Source organism: Chaetodon auriga, chromosome 21 (genome assembly GCF_051107435.1).
Source record: "Chaetodon auriga isolate fChaAug3 chromosome 21, fChaAug3.hap1, whole genome shotgun sequence".
NCBI lineage: Eukaryota > Metazoa > Chordata > Actinopteri > Chaetodontiformes > Chaetodontidae > Chaetodon > Chaetodon auriga.
This window is the reverse complement of record NC_135094.1, coordinates 8567430-8580573: the sequence shown is the minus strand read 5'-3', so window position 1 is coordinate 8580573 and position 13144 is coordinate 8567430.

The following is a 13144-nucleotide window of genomic DNA, read 5'->3' as shown; positions in this document are numbered from 1 at the left end:
GGGCCCAGTGTCAACACCGCAGTGTGTGGAGAAACAGGTGAGGGCAGCAAGTCGAGACAACAATGACAGTGCTTTGGTTTTATCTACATTTTGAAGTGTGGAGAAAGTGTTAAAATAGAAGGTTCAGGGGAGGTGTGTGTGGGGGGGGGGGGGCGAGGGTGAGGAGACCAACATAGCTCAGTTTTTACACTCTCTCTCTCAGACAAAACACAATCAAGCGAGGTCATCTTGATACTGTAGCCATGGTCAATTTTATTAGTCTGTCTCTTGAAATATAGAAGAAGCTAGTTAAGTAAACAATGAGAAGGGGTCTTTGCCTTTAATGACCCGCGGAGGAGCCCAGCCTGTGAGAGTGCACACCCAGTTTAAGAGGGAACCAATTAATGCTGGATTAACATTCATGGTTATTTACAGTTGCTTTTGTGCTTGTTTCTGCACTCCCGACTTCCACACAGCAGAGAGAGAGGGAGAGGGAGAGACCGGGAGAGGGAGGAAGGGAGGGAGGCCGAGGGAGAGAGCGCTGAGGGGCTCGGAGGTTGTTTGGACGCAAGAGGTGCAGCGAGGTGGCTGGGTCCATTGTGAGGACACCACCTCTCTCATTATGCCCTCTCAATCAACACTCCTGCTCACAGGAAGCCCCTGTAAAGCCCATCTGCCATAGCTAATCTACAGGCAGCCCCGCGCTTGCGTCTGGGCCTGCTACCCTCAGCCGCATTATTCTCAGATCCAAGGCTTCGCCAGGGATCAGCCAAAGCCCATTAAAGTAAATAATAGCCAGAAATGACAGGCTTAGCGAGGATTGGGGAGGAAGTTGAAGACCAGTTTGAGCTGTGAGCTCTGATTAATAGAGAAAAGCATTTTGGGGGAGAGAGGGGGTTAGGTGGAGAGAGAAAGTGAGGGAGAGAAGGGGGGAGAGAATGAGGAGGGGGGGAATTGACCTTAGTCTGGCGCAAAGAATTCCTCAACCTCAGGGTTGTTAGGACTAGTTCTACCATCTGAAGCATTAGCAATCCTTGAGCTACTTTTGCTTTGATGAAGCTCAAACAGGATGGGGTTAAGGGGGAGGGGGAGAGGATGGGCAATGAGACAGGGGGTCGGATGCATGCCACGGTTTTCAGAGGGCCCCAAGACCAAGAAGCGTCAAGAGTCAGTCTCAGCAGTGAAAAAACAAAGTTTGTGGGTACACACAGCATCATAACACAAACCCAGGTTCAGGAGTTTGAAATTCTTTTTTGCACTTACCCTTTAAGGGTTTGGGTTAGCTCTAGTAGGGTCTCTTGTTTATTAGGGTCTTTCTCAGTTATACTTCATATTAAATTTTTAATAATTTAAATCAGTTATCAAGCCAGAATGGTGAATATTGTCTCTCGAATGTGAGGATTTGCTGCTTTTTGCTTTGTTACATCAGTTTAATGTGGGTTATACTGTTGGTTAAGACAAGTAATCAAAAATATTATTAAAAATGTGTTTTTTTTAAGTGGAAATGAAATGCAAAAATGACCATTTCAGCTAAAAAAAATCATGACTCGTGTCACAAAATGACTGCAATATGTTTTTGTTTTGTTTTTTCTCTTGGCTTTTTTTGCATATTGTTCAGCCCTACTCTTGGTTGGACAAAACAAGCAATTTGAAGACGTCCCAGGGGACTGTGGGAAATGGTGATGGCCTTTCTCTTGCTATTTTCTGATGAAACGATTAGCAGATTAATTGAAAAAATAATGGGCAGATGAGTCGATAATGACTGGATTAGATTCAGCTGAATTGTTATTGCACTGCGTAAGCACTAGTACAAGAAAATGCAGTTCAGCATTTAGCCAAAATGTGCAAATAGATGAGATGACTGAAAGGTATAATGAGATGTAAAAGAAGAAAAATAAACCAGAAATTCTACACAAATCAAAAAGATACATATGTATGTATGGAATTAAAAGCTCTCCACTGCATGTGTAAAAGTCCTATTATGTGATGTTGTCACTGCCGTGTTATGTTTATGTGAGTGTAATTGTGTGTGTTTTCCGGGCTTGAATGCCTTTCTCGCCACAACATTGTTATTTGTAGTGGAAGTAAGCCTGTTGGCTAGTTTGAATGGACTACTTTGTCATGGTCAGCTTAAGGTTAAGCAATTGAGGCAGCTCCCTAGAGTCAAGTTAGTGTCAAGTTAGGCATGGAAACCAGTGGTTAGATGTTAGTAAAAGAGGAGGAAAAAAAGGTAAACAACCCATCTTGGTTAATGGTTAACTGACCTGCTGACACCCTCAAGCCATCACACCAAACATGACCACTAATAGCTCGAGACCACAACCTAATGTCAGTGATCAAATAAAGCAGAATATGCTGTAAATGCTGTCAGGACTTGCTGTTTTAGCTCTGAATTATGGTTTGGTTCCATTTGGTGAAAGGCACAGTAAGGCCTGGGAAAACAGGCTCAAATTAAACATCCATTACCACAAGCTGCCACTTGCTGGGTGGAGGATGTTTTGGTGCGTTTAAAGGATGGATAACACTGATCACAGGAGTGTTTTCGCTGTCCGTGCTCGGATGTTTATAGTCACAAAAAAGAAAGCTTATTCCACTTTGTGCTTGAGCTCAGCCTAGGATTTAACACGATTTGTCACTGGGCCGACAGTGGAGACGGTCTAAGCGAGATTATGTGAAGCAGTTCCACCTCTGCTTAACTACTGTAAAAATTGCTTATACGCCTGTGAAGGAATTGGAATGCATTCAGGAAGCGAATGATCAGGCTTGTGGTCGGCCGGGCCGCTTCTTATGGGATCCCCTGATTGGACGGATGCTCCAGACACCTGGGGCGCAGGAAGAAACAAGTTAGCGCTGCATGAAAGGTACGTTCGCTCCTCTAAGAATATGGTCTATTGATCTACGAGTTACCTGAATCTTCAAAACGTTTGGCGAGTGGGAGAAAAAAAGACGTGTGGAGACCTCTGCCTCAGAGATGTAATGAAGAATTTAAGATCCTCCGAATGTTTTATTGACAAGAGACTGTAAAAAGATATGATACATAGAAACCGACAAGGCCTCTGGGGAAACACTTAAGGTTTCTTAAAGAAGTGTTTAATGGTATCGATTTTTATTGTTCGCCGAGCAGTGTGAAGACTTTGACTGGTTTATTGAACGGATTTAGACACATGCTCTTAAACACAGAGAGGAGGAAGACTTTTTCGGTTCTTAATCCGTCAAACAAAGTGTGCATTGAATTTTAATAAGCTTCTCAACTATAAGTCACTCTGTACTCAGCTGCGCTTGCATTTCAGGCGTTGCTGTTGTGCTTATTGTACAGTAGCTACTTCCTCCAAATGCCTCTTATGTCATAGTCCTGTGCAGGATGTGGTTTGTTTCCCACTCATGCGACAGATGTTAGGACCTCAGCAGCCAGTAGAGGCCTCTCATGTCTTATGCAACCCTTGATAGAAGTTAGGGAACTGCATGAGAAAAGCTAAATAGACATATTTGAATGGTTTAAGTTGCAAATATCACAAGTGCAGCAAAATATTGAGAAAACGGAAGTAAAACATCAGACTTTTGAGGGGGTCTTCAAAGACCCTCAGACAAGCCTCAGCTCTTGACAGGCTTGTTGGCTATTTTAGGAATAAATGAGTCAGTCACCTTTCTCTTTCCGGCTGGTGAATTCAATGGTTGGAGCCGCATCACAGCTCTTTGACCAAGGCCTCCCCCCCCTCCCTCTTGTTTCTGTCCAGCCTGATCTTTCCTCTTCAGAGGGCTGAATACTCATCCTTGACCGGCTCGCCTAAATGAACCCTGCTCTCCTCATGTACCACAAAAGTGCCACTGTGTGGTGTCACCCAGGCTTTCTTCCCAGGAGACAGTGTGATTTCTATATCCGTTGTCATGGTGATGTGACGGGGAGGGAGGAAAATGGGAGCGCTAACCTCTGGCTTCAGCTGGCTCCCAGGCCAGACGGTTCATTCGGGGAGAGCAGGAAACAGTGCTCTGCCTGTTTGTTTGCGTGCTAATGGCAACACTTGAGAAAGGTGAAACAGGGATATTGTGGCACTATCTGTGAAACATTAGTTCAATGCAAAAAAAAACAAAAAAAAACATTAACCTTATATAAACAAAGGAGAGATGTAAGGTAAAGGGTTTAATTGCTATTTTCCACAGTAATCCCTGTGCTGGCAGGTAGAATAATAGATCAGGGTGAGAATTAGACATTAAGAGAACACAAAATACTAAGTTAAGCACATCCCAGAAACTAAAATACAGCCTCACGGTTTCAAATTTCAGCATGTTACCCCGATTTTTAATATGCCTTTTAAAGCCAAGGGTTGGATCAAGGGTAACACCCACACACACCCCACACGCAGGGGAATCTGTGTTACAATAAACACCAATGAGGACAGTGTAGAATTATTAAGTAGATCTTATTTAAAAGCAATCTTAAAACCAAAACACTGAAGCACCTTTATCATAACAAAGAGATAAGACATCATCAGAAGGCAGAGGGAGGTTCGCTCTGTTTCAACACCCCTCAGTGAAAGCAAACTCTATTTCATGGAAGCTAATACAATTCCTCAATTTCAGAGGATTGCCCTCAAACACTCCTGCCAGACACACCTGATACTCCTCGAGCGAGGAATCAAAAGAACTGAGAGGTGTTTTTATCTAAGTTCCTAAATGTGTGGGGGGAGGGTGAGGGGGGTGTATTGCATTTACCCAAAACCCACAATTTAAAGAGGCTGGGAGGCAGAATGAAGACACTGGCATTATTAAAATCAAATCTGGAATGGCTCACATGCACTCCCCTCCTAATGACGAGGGAGTGCCATGGCCAGTCGAGAGGAAGAGAACACCATTTTCTATTCATTTGGCAGCGAGCCCAGATCTCATTCAACCAAAAAGTCTTCTCAATCCAAACTTAATCCCAGCCAATTAAAAGATGGTGTTGCTTTTCCTCCTCCGCCGTTATGCTGATGAGGCTGCAGTTCATCACCGGGAAGGTAGAGCTTTGTTTTTGTGCGTGGGTGGAGGGACACATGGGTTTATGTATTAACTATTTGTGTCAAAAACCATCATCACCCTGGTCTGATAAACCATAATGTGTTGCAATGTAATGACAAACTTGAAAAGGGATTGATCTGAGGGGAAAAATGAATATTTATTGATGCAGGAAAGTATGCTTTGTGTTTTTCCCCGGCTCCTAGGGGGAAGGTGTGAAATCTAATAAAGCCATTCTCAGGAGGGGTGGCTTTGATCAGAGATTCTCTAAACAAGCAGCAAGTCCCATGTGAAAATAAGATCTATATGCTCCAACATGTGCTATCTTTACATCTCGACTTCTGTTTTTGCTAAAAGAGGGCTGTTGTATTGGAAACAGCTGAACCATTTCAGTTTGAGCCCAAGGCAACGTTCTCCTCTCAAAGAAGTGTCTCCATGCACCGCACAATGTGTCAGAAATATTTTCCATGAAGTCTATGTGAACCGCTTCTTTTTCGGTACAGCTTCCCAAGGTGCAAACATGCAATTTATCAGAAAACATGTTTTTTATGCTAATGAGCTCAGTCTGTTTATTTGAATTGTATTCTATGTAAAAACTACCAAATCTGTATATTTTAAGTATGTACTTTTAAAATGGTGTCAAACAAGGTGTCTAAGTGGAGGTTATTATAGAAGTATATGGTATGTTTTTCACACACAACAACACATGGTACACATACTAATTACTGAAAGTCTGTATTTGTAGAAAAACAATAATAAAGGTGAAAATGATAAAGTGATGCTCTGGGTTTTATCACTATTCTGAGCACTAAAATTAAAGCGCTTTCATATCTGCCTGGTGACAAATCGTGGTGGCACTGATCATTTACAGGATTTAGGACGCCACAGCTATTAGCGAGGCAGAAGCAGCAGTAGAAGGGCATGTCAGGGTTAAAATGGCATGCAGAAATAGCCAAATAATGTGGCGAGGGGTGATGTGTGATGCAGCAGAACTGGAGCGATATGCTGATCTGACGATGCAGAGTGGGCAGTGCTAGCTGCTGCTCCATGCAGAGTCGGTGTGTGTCTCACTGTGGCTCCTCTCACACTCCAGAAGGTCACACAGGAAGTGGCTTACACACACACACACACACACACACACACACACACACACACACACGCACGGTTTGGCCAACCTCTTAAAATAGCAGGAGAGGTTTTAGGCTCAGGCTACTTGCATTGGAAATGGATATTTGCTCCTCTGTAAACTAGCTCTGATTGTTGTTGGTTTATAATGAGGATTCTTTTCACAATTAACATAAATACTATAAGATGCCTTATGCATCATTTTATGCACATTTCCCCCAAATTCCGCCAGTTTGAAGCTTTAGAAACTTTTGGATATCACTAGAACATAAAATAAGTTTTTATTTTGAAAAATATTTAGGTTAAGTTTGTTATGAATGTCCACGACTTGCTGTGCTGATTATTTTTCAGATAAATTGACTGTTGAGGGTGATATTAATAGAGATATTTGGGAATAAAAAACGTTATAATGCGAATAATGTTTTTTTTTTTTTTTTTTTTCCCCACATTTTGGCTTGATAAATGACTAATCAGTTGCCCAAATTTTTGTCAATTAACTGACTGATTAACAGACGAATGCTTTCAGTGGCCATTGTTTATAACAATAAAATTACACTTGTGGTTGACATTCCTTGTGAAATGTCACAGCATTAAAAAAAATAACCCCTGAAATACCACTAGCATAGAGAAAGAGAAAAAGCGGCCACAGAACATGTTCCAGTGGGATGGCCATGCAGCCGTGTGAACACACTTAACTAACAACTTCCTTCACATTGGATGCACTTTGACAAACGGCCCTGCTCCTCAGCGCTTACGCCATGTGCCTCAGCATTAACGCTAACGCCCCGCGGTATGGTCGGCTGGACAGGCACTTGACTGATGGCTCTATTAGAGCCCCCCACCACGGCACCTAGTCCTATCCCGGGCCATTCTCCGGACTGGACAGGCTGCTGACAACGCACTGATGGGCTAAGGGGAAGACTAAATGGAGGGTCTAAACATACCAACAGCCACATTCAGAGAAGCGCCAATAGACCAACACACATAAAAACAGACACTGGCACATGCGTGTTAAGGGAAACGTGAGGACGCGGCTGTGCGCACACACACACAAGAACTGCACAAGGAAGCAGAAAGGATTTAGCCATGCTTCACCTTTTGTATGTGGTTGGAACAATGGCTTACACAAATACAACACACAGCTGATCTGCACCCCTCCGATTCCGCCTCTTTGGTGGCTTGTTCCTGAGACCACCATGAAACATGGAGGCCACTGAAAGGCTGGCTCTCGATAATCAGCTCTGAAGGGGGTGGAAAATACAATTCATATCTCCACTCTTCTTGGGAAAGCAACCACTGGAGCAGGAAATGACAGTGGATGTTTTAATCTTCAAACGGTGAGCACCACGCTCCCTCAGGCTAGATGGAAGAATCTGCTCGAATGTGACGGAGCTGCCTACCCGTTTGAGCAGCCCGCTCACTAGAACAGCTCAGACCTCTTTTTATTTTAAACGCTAAGAAAATTAGATGTCTTCCAAAATAAATGTATATTCAACTGCAAACAGAAAAAAAAAAAATCAAAGAATTTGCACAGAGCTCTTTCCGCAAGCCTCCCTGACATTCACAAGCCTTGTAGCTCAGATTGTGAAGCTGTTATGCAGAGCTCCTTGGGTAAGACAGGCAGACGGCGCTGTCTCTCGAGGCCCAGTCCGACACCACTCTCCTGGGCGACACTATAAACACCTCGGCCCCCTGGCACCTGTCATCCACGGCTGCCTGCTCCCTTCCAACAGGACTCGAAGGGGATTTGCAAGGTGGAGAAATGACACGACAAACAATTACGTCCCAACACCCCTCGATGTTGCTCCTTTCAAGGCTTCCCTAATCCTAAAATGAATCTGATGTCGATGATTTCAGTTGTAGCCTGAAGAAAACAAAGAAAGAAGCGAGTGGAGACAAAGTATAACAGGTGACATTCAGCCAAATGGAGTGTCTCTGGTCCAAATTCAGATCGAAATGAGCTCAATTTATCAATGTCAATAACGGCGGCAATCCCAGGATAGAGAGACATGCATATTAATTGAAAATAATCAGATTAAGCCCCACTACAATCTGACATTCTGAGATGGGCACTTTATCTTCAGGGCTAGAGAGATACAAGATTGCCTACGTACGAATCAGAGAACACTGCTTAATTGCATGTTATCACCCTATGATTGCCTTGGCATTATATAAAACAGTATGGTAATTACTCCACAGATAGCGATGTAAATAGCCTCAGGCTGCTGTTCCCACAAAAGGGAGTGGATAGAGGGCACGGGGATGAACATCTGGCCAAAGACGTAGCACAATTTGAAGTGTATAGTCAGGTGATTAGCTACATCACACAGGCGTTAGCAGAAACATATATTTGACACCAGCATTCACACTTTACTGTGAACACTTGACTCTGAGCCTAAACAGTCAGCTCCTCTAACATGAACTGGAGTAAAAAACTGGAATCTATATTGGAGGATGTGTAAGAGCTCGATGGAGAAGAATGTAAGTGGCCCTCATGGTGTCACTGCCGCTCAGCCCAGTGAGAACAGATGCACTATGGGCCAGCTGGAGGTCCCCTCCCTCAGCAGAGCCCCCCCAGCCCTGGAGGAAACACAGCTCTGAGGGCTGCCGTCATATGTTTTCAACGTTTGTACAACGCCTGATAAATGTAATGTAAAAGGGGCTTTGTGTGCGGGGGGCAGTGGGGGTTGACTGTGATTGCTGGTAATAACTGACTAATAGAATAAAGCAATAACGCACAGCCTCAGGGCGAGGGGGCTCTGTACCGACAATTTCATACTGCAGATTTATCATCGTGTGGAAATTAGCATTTCAGTCTGTTCACTTTCCCATCTGAAGGAGCTCCGTCATGAGACCGTGTGCCCTGAAAAGATGTCTGTCAACTTCAGGTCTCCTTCGTCACGACTCTCCATAACTCTCTCAACTCCCCACAGAGAGCGACATCTCTAAGTTGACAGAGAACAATAATGATGGACATTTGCGGCATGGCTTTTCTAGGCACTCCATAAACAATAGTTCGAACACTGGGAACCAGTACAGAGATGATATTTAAATGTGGTTGATTTGTTCCTTAAAACAGCGATCCATGTATCACATAACAGGCACTTCTTAAAGAATGAGAACATGAAATGATTCACTCATCCTTGACTTTCAGCTAAAAAAAAGTGAGCTTTCCTGCATGTTGTGTGTATGTGAGACACTTAAAAACTGCATTAAATGAGATATAGTAAAGTTATAGCTGCTTGTAGCTCCTTATCGAGACTGATTAATCTAAATACGCACACTCAAATACGATTCAGTAGTCACAGATAACGACAGCTTTGCCTGTCATTGTTCCGTTGAGCTTGATTAAGTTGGACAAATGACTAAATAAAGAGAGAGGTAGCTAATGAGAGTTCAAACTTCCGTTATGCCATATTGGTATACACTTAACTAATACTATAGAATTCCTATTTCAAGCCAAAAATCCTCCACATTTGTTTCCTTGAACTCTAATTTTGTGTACTTTTTATACGCTCATGTCAAAAACACAGCAGAGACGAAAAGAGAAGTTTCGCCTGTGAAGTTTGTGCTTGTCTTTAAGTTCGCTTTTACTTGGTGTTAATTTTCTCCAGAGTGCTTGTTTCTCACTAACAGAGTCAACGAGCAACTGAATAAGCAAATGGTACTTAGTGGATAATTTTGTTTACAATGTTCCAGAGGCCTATGATTAGAATATTAATTAGGCCCATCTATGACGGTCAGATAATAACAATGTCAGTGGGCTGAATGGATTCTGTGACCTGTAAAAGGCCTATTCACAATCTCCAGTCTGCCATAGTTCATTCTTTTGGCCACAGGCAGCAGACTTTTTCACACCCTTTTCTAAACGTTCCGATTGTCCCTTGCCAAGACACTGTGGAAGAAACTATGTCAAGAAATACAAATATGTTAGAGTGCATGTTTTATGTCAAACAAAGTTGAAATGCACAGCTCATTTGGAACTTTTTCTGACTTGACATCAATTTCCTGAAAAGATGTCACTTAATGTGCAAAAGGGTTGACTTGATATGTTTGGGCTTTAATTACATGACACGGATCACAAACACCAAAGCAGAGGAAACATCAGGCCGCGCCCATGGTCGATGTTCACTTATCCTGCTAATAAATTAATGCTGCCTCGTCTGATCGTACCCAACCACTAGCACTGAAAGTTTGACCATGAAAAAAGATTAGGAATTAAAGTCATCTTGTATTATCTGCTGTAACTGATATCGTAACCATGTCTGGAAAATTACATCACATGAGATCCATCATGATGTGCAGCCAGAACACCGCAGGATCTTGAATTAATAGTCCAGATGTAAAGAGTATCCCTTGTTTGCCCTGTTAATGTGAGAACATTACTCAAGTTGTGTCTCCTGGGATGTCAGTGGGACGCCTCTGTTCAGTGACAGGATGCCTCAGTTAGGGAGGCCAAAGACATTTGCTGTACAGGCTTCTTACAGCAATTGGAGCACTTAAGAAACACAGCCAATAAAAATACGACATCCTCACGCTGACTAAAAAGAAGGGTTTCAAGGGTCAGTAGGTTCATTGTGTGCATTATTGGTTAGTCTCTTGAGAAAAGGCAGGATAAGCTTTTTTTTTTTTTTTTTTTTTTTTTTTTTTTTTGCTCCTTGAGCTCACCGACAACATCCCGTGGAACGAGATAGATAATCCACATGCAATTAGGAGGGGAGTTTTCCAACAGCAGAAATACTTGATTTACTTCAGGAAAAGTTTGATTTTTACAATGTTTGCAGGAAGTGAAGTCCAAATACACATTTTTGTGCCTGGTTTTCATTTCTAGATATTCAAATTCAAATGACCTGTATGATTACTTACATTTTCAGACACTTAACTGATGACACAGCCCAGTATCAGGGCAGTTTTTGAGTCACAAATTGAATCTCTGGATTTGTGTACGAATTTTCTTTCATGACGATTAGCCCAACCTCAAGACAAACACAGTACAAAGAGGGGGAATGTCTGCATTGGGAGCTGGTTGGGGTGGATGGGTTAAACACAGGACTTTCACTCAGGAGGCCGGGGTTCAATTCTCATTTCTAACCAAGGGTTAACATAACCAAATGGTTTCGGTGCCTAAAGCTAACTGGCACCTGAAATGTTTCTCAACAAGCTTTATTTTGAAAGCCCAGTCGGACGTTGTGCATTTTTTATTGCTAACTTGACTACAGAATGAGAACAATGGTGGATGTATTGCAGGCATGAAAGATACTTCCAACTGTTTGAAAGTTGTGCAGAGTGTCACAAAGAAATGGAAAATTCTTGTCTGTATATGTTCGAATCCTTTACATTAAAGTTTGTGATACAAACTGTCATGAGACTGTGTTGGAAAGATTTAATCCAGTCACTCGGACTGAAATTATGCAAGTTGCTAAAGCTAGCTGATGACAATATCCAGGAGTATAGTGTATGTTGTAATAAGTAACCGTGACTCTTCGTGCTCCTATGACGTAACTCTTTTCCAGAAGAAATGAAATTACCATCTACGAGAACTGACAACCAGTAGTTAATTCAACATAAGAAATTGCAGTGGTTGCTGTCATTGTTGTCTGTGCCAGCAGCTATTGTGCAGTTAAATTCTGCATTTTATCACGTGAGTACTGCTTACGTGTGCATGAGGCAAAGGGCAGACACTAACTTCTGCATGCCCAGTGTACGTGAATGGTCAGGTGATATGAGTTTTCAGGTGTTCTGATATGGTGCGAAAAGGCTCGTCTGAATGGAGATTGTTTTCATTTTAAAATTGAAACGTTTTAGTGTGGACTTAGCTGTAAAAAAGCACTGCAAATGTATTCAAAGCCAAACCTCATTTGAAGGAAAGCAAACAAGACACAAAGTGTAAGATACACATTTACAGTAGATACAAACAAGACCTCAAAGTGCTCCAGGCTGAATTTCTTCAGGATTAACTCCCTGGAGAGCGTTAGGCGTAAATCAACCCATCATCCCCCCCTCCAAAAAAAAAATTCAATCTTTGTGAATCGAGTCAAAGAGGCATTTTGTCTCCTCATTTCAGGAACACTTAGTGTTGTGTTGGAATTACTGGGCTGGCAGGCATGTGGCTAGTGGCAGTGGACTGCGGTGAATGAGTTAAATCAGCGCCTCGTGAACTCGACCCTGTGTCGTCACGAGAGGAAAGAGGCCAAAGACTCACGCAATGAGGGTAATCCAACAGTGAGCCGGTGTGGCAGCGCTGCTTCCCGCTGGTCCCAGAAAGGCTCAAATAACTCCCATGTGCACCCAAGGAGAGCAGAGGACAGGCATACATCAGAGGGGGGCTGGAGGTTGAAGGAGTGTGGATTTATCCCGGAGTTTCAGAGAGATGTTCCAATTGCAGCCTGCACCTAGTTGCTTTAGTGTCATCAATTCTGCCAATAGCAGAGTCATTGACTGTGGTGATGGCTCTGTGGACTGTCTGCTGTCACAGAGATTGGTTACCGTAAAGCTAGGTCTAGCTGACACTGTGTTACACAATTTCAAACTAAATTCTGTTTCTAACTGTGTTTGTAGTGTGTTCACCCCTAGAAACATGGCAACATATTTGACTGACTATAATGACAGCAATAGTCTTTGGTAAGACATATTCGAATTTAAAGAATATGATAACAGTTTATCTGTAGATACTCAATTGTTTTATACAAATACAAAATATATCTAAACCTTTCTATCAAGGATCCTTGTCAGTGTTCTGTGGAGGGCAAACTTTATGATGGCACTCTTTCCAAGTTTGGTGTTTGGCCTCTCAGCACTGCAGTTTCTTGTTATTTATCGGCTCTCATATACACTCATACAGAGCTCTCTGCAATAAAACGATGGCTGATATGTCGCCCCAGCTGATATATTGGTCAGACTCTAATCATTTCACTCCCAAAATGTTACACAATAAAGATAAGCACCTTTTATAATTTATAGTATTAGTATGATGAGACGAATCATGTTGGCTAAAGTATCTGTATCTACTAATTGCTCCAAATGTTATATTCCAATCATTTATCCTCTG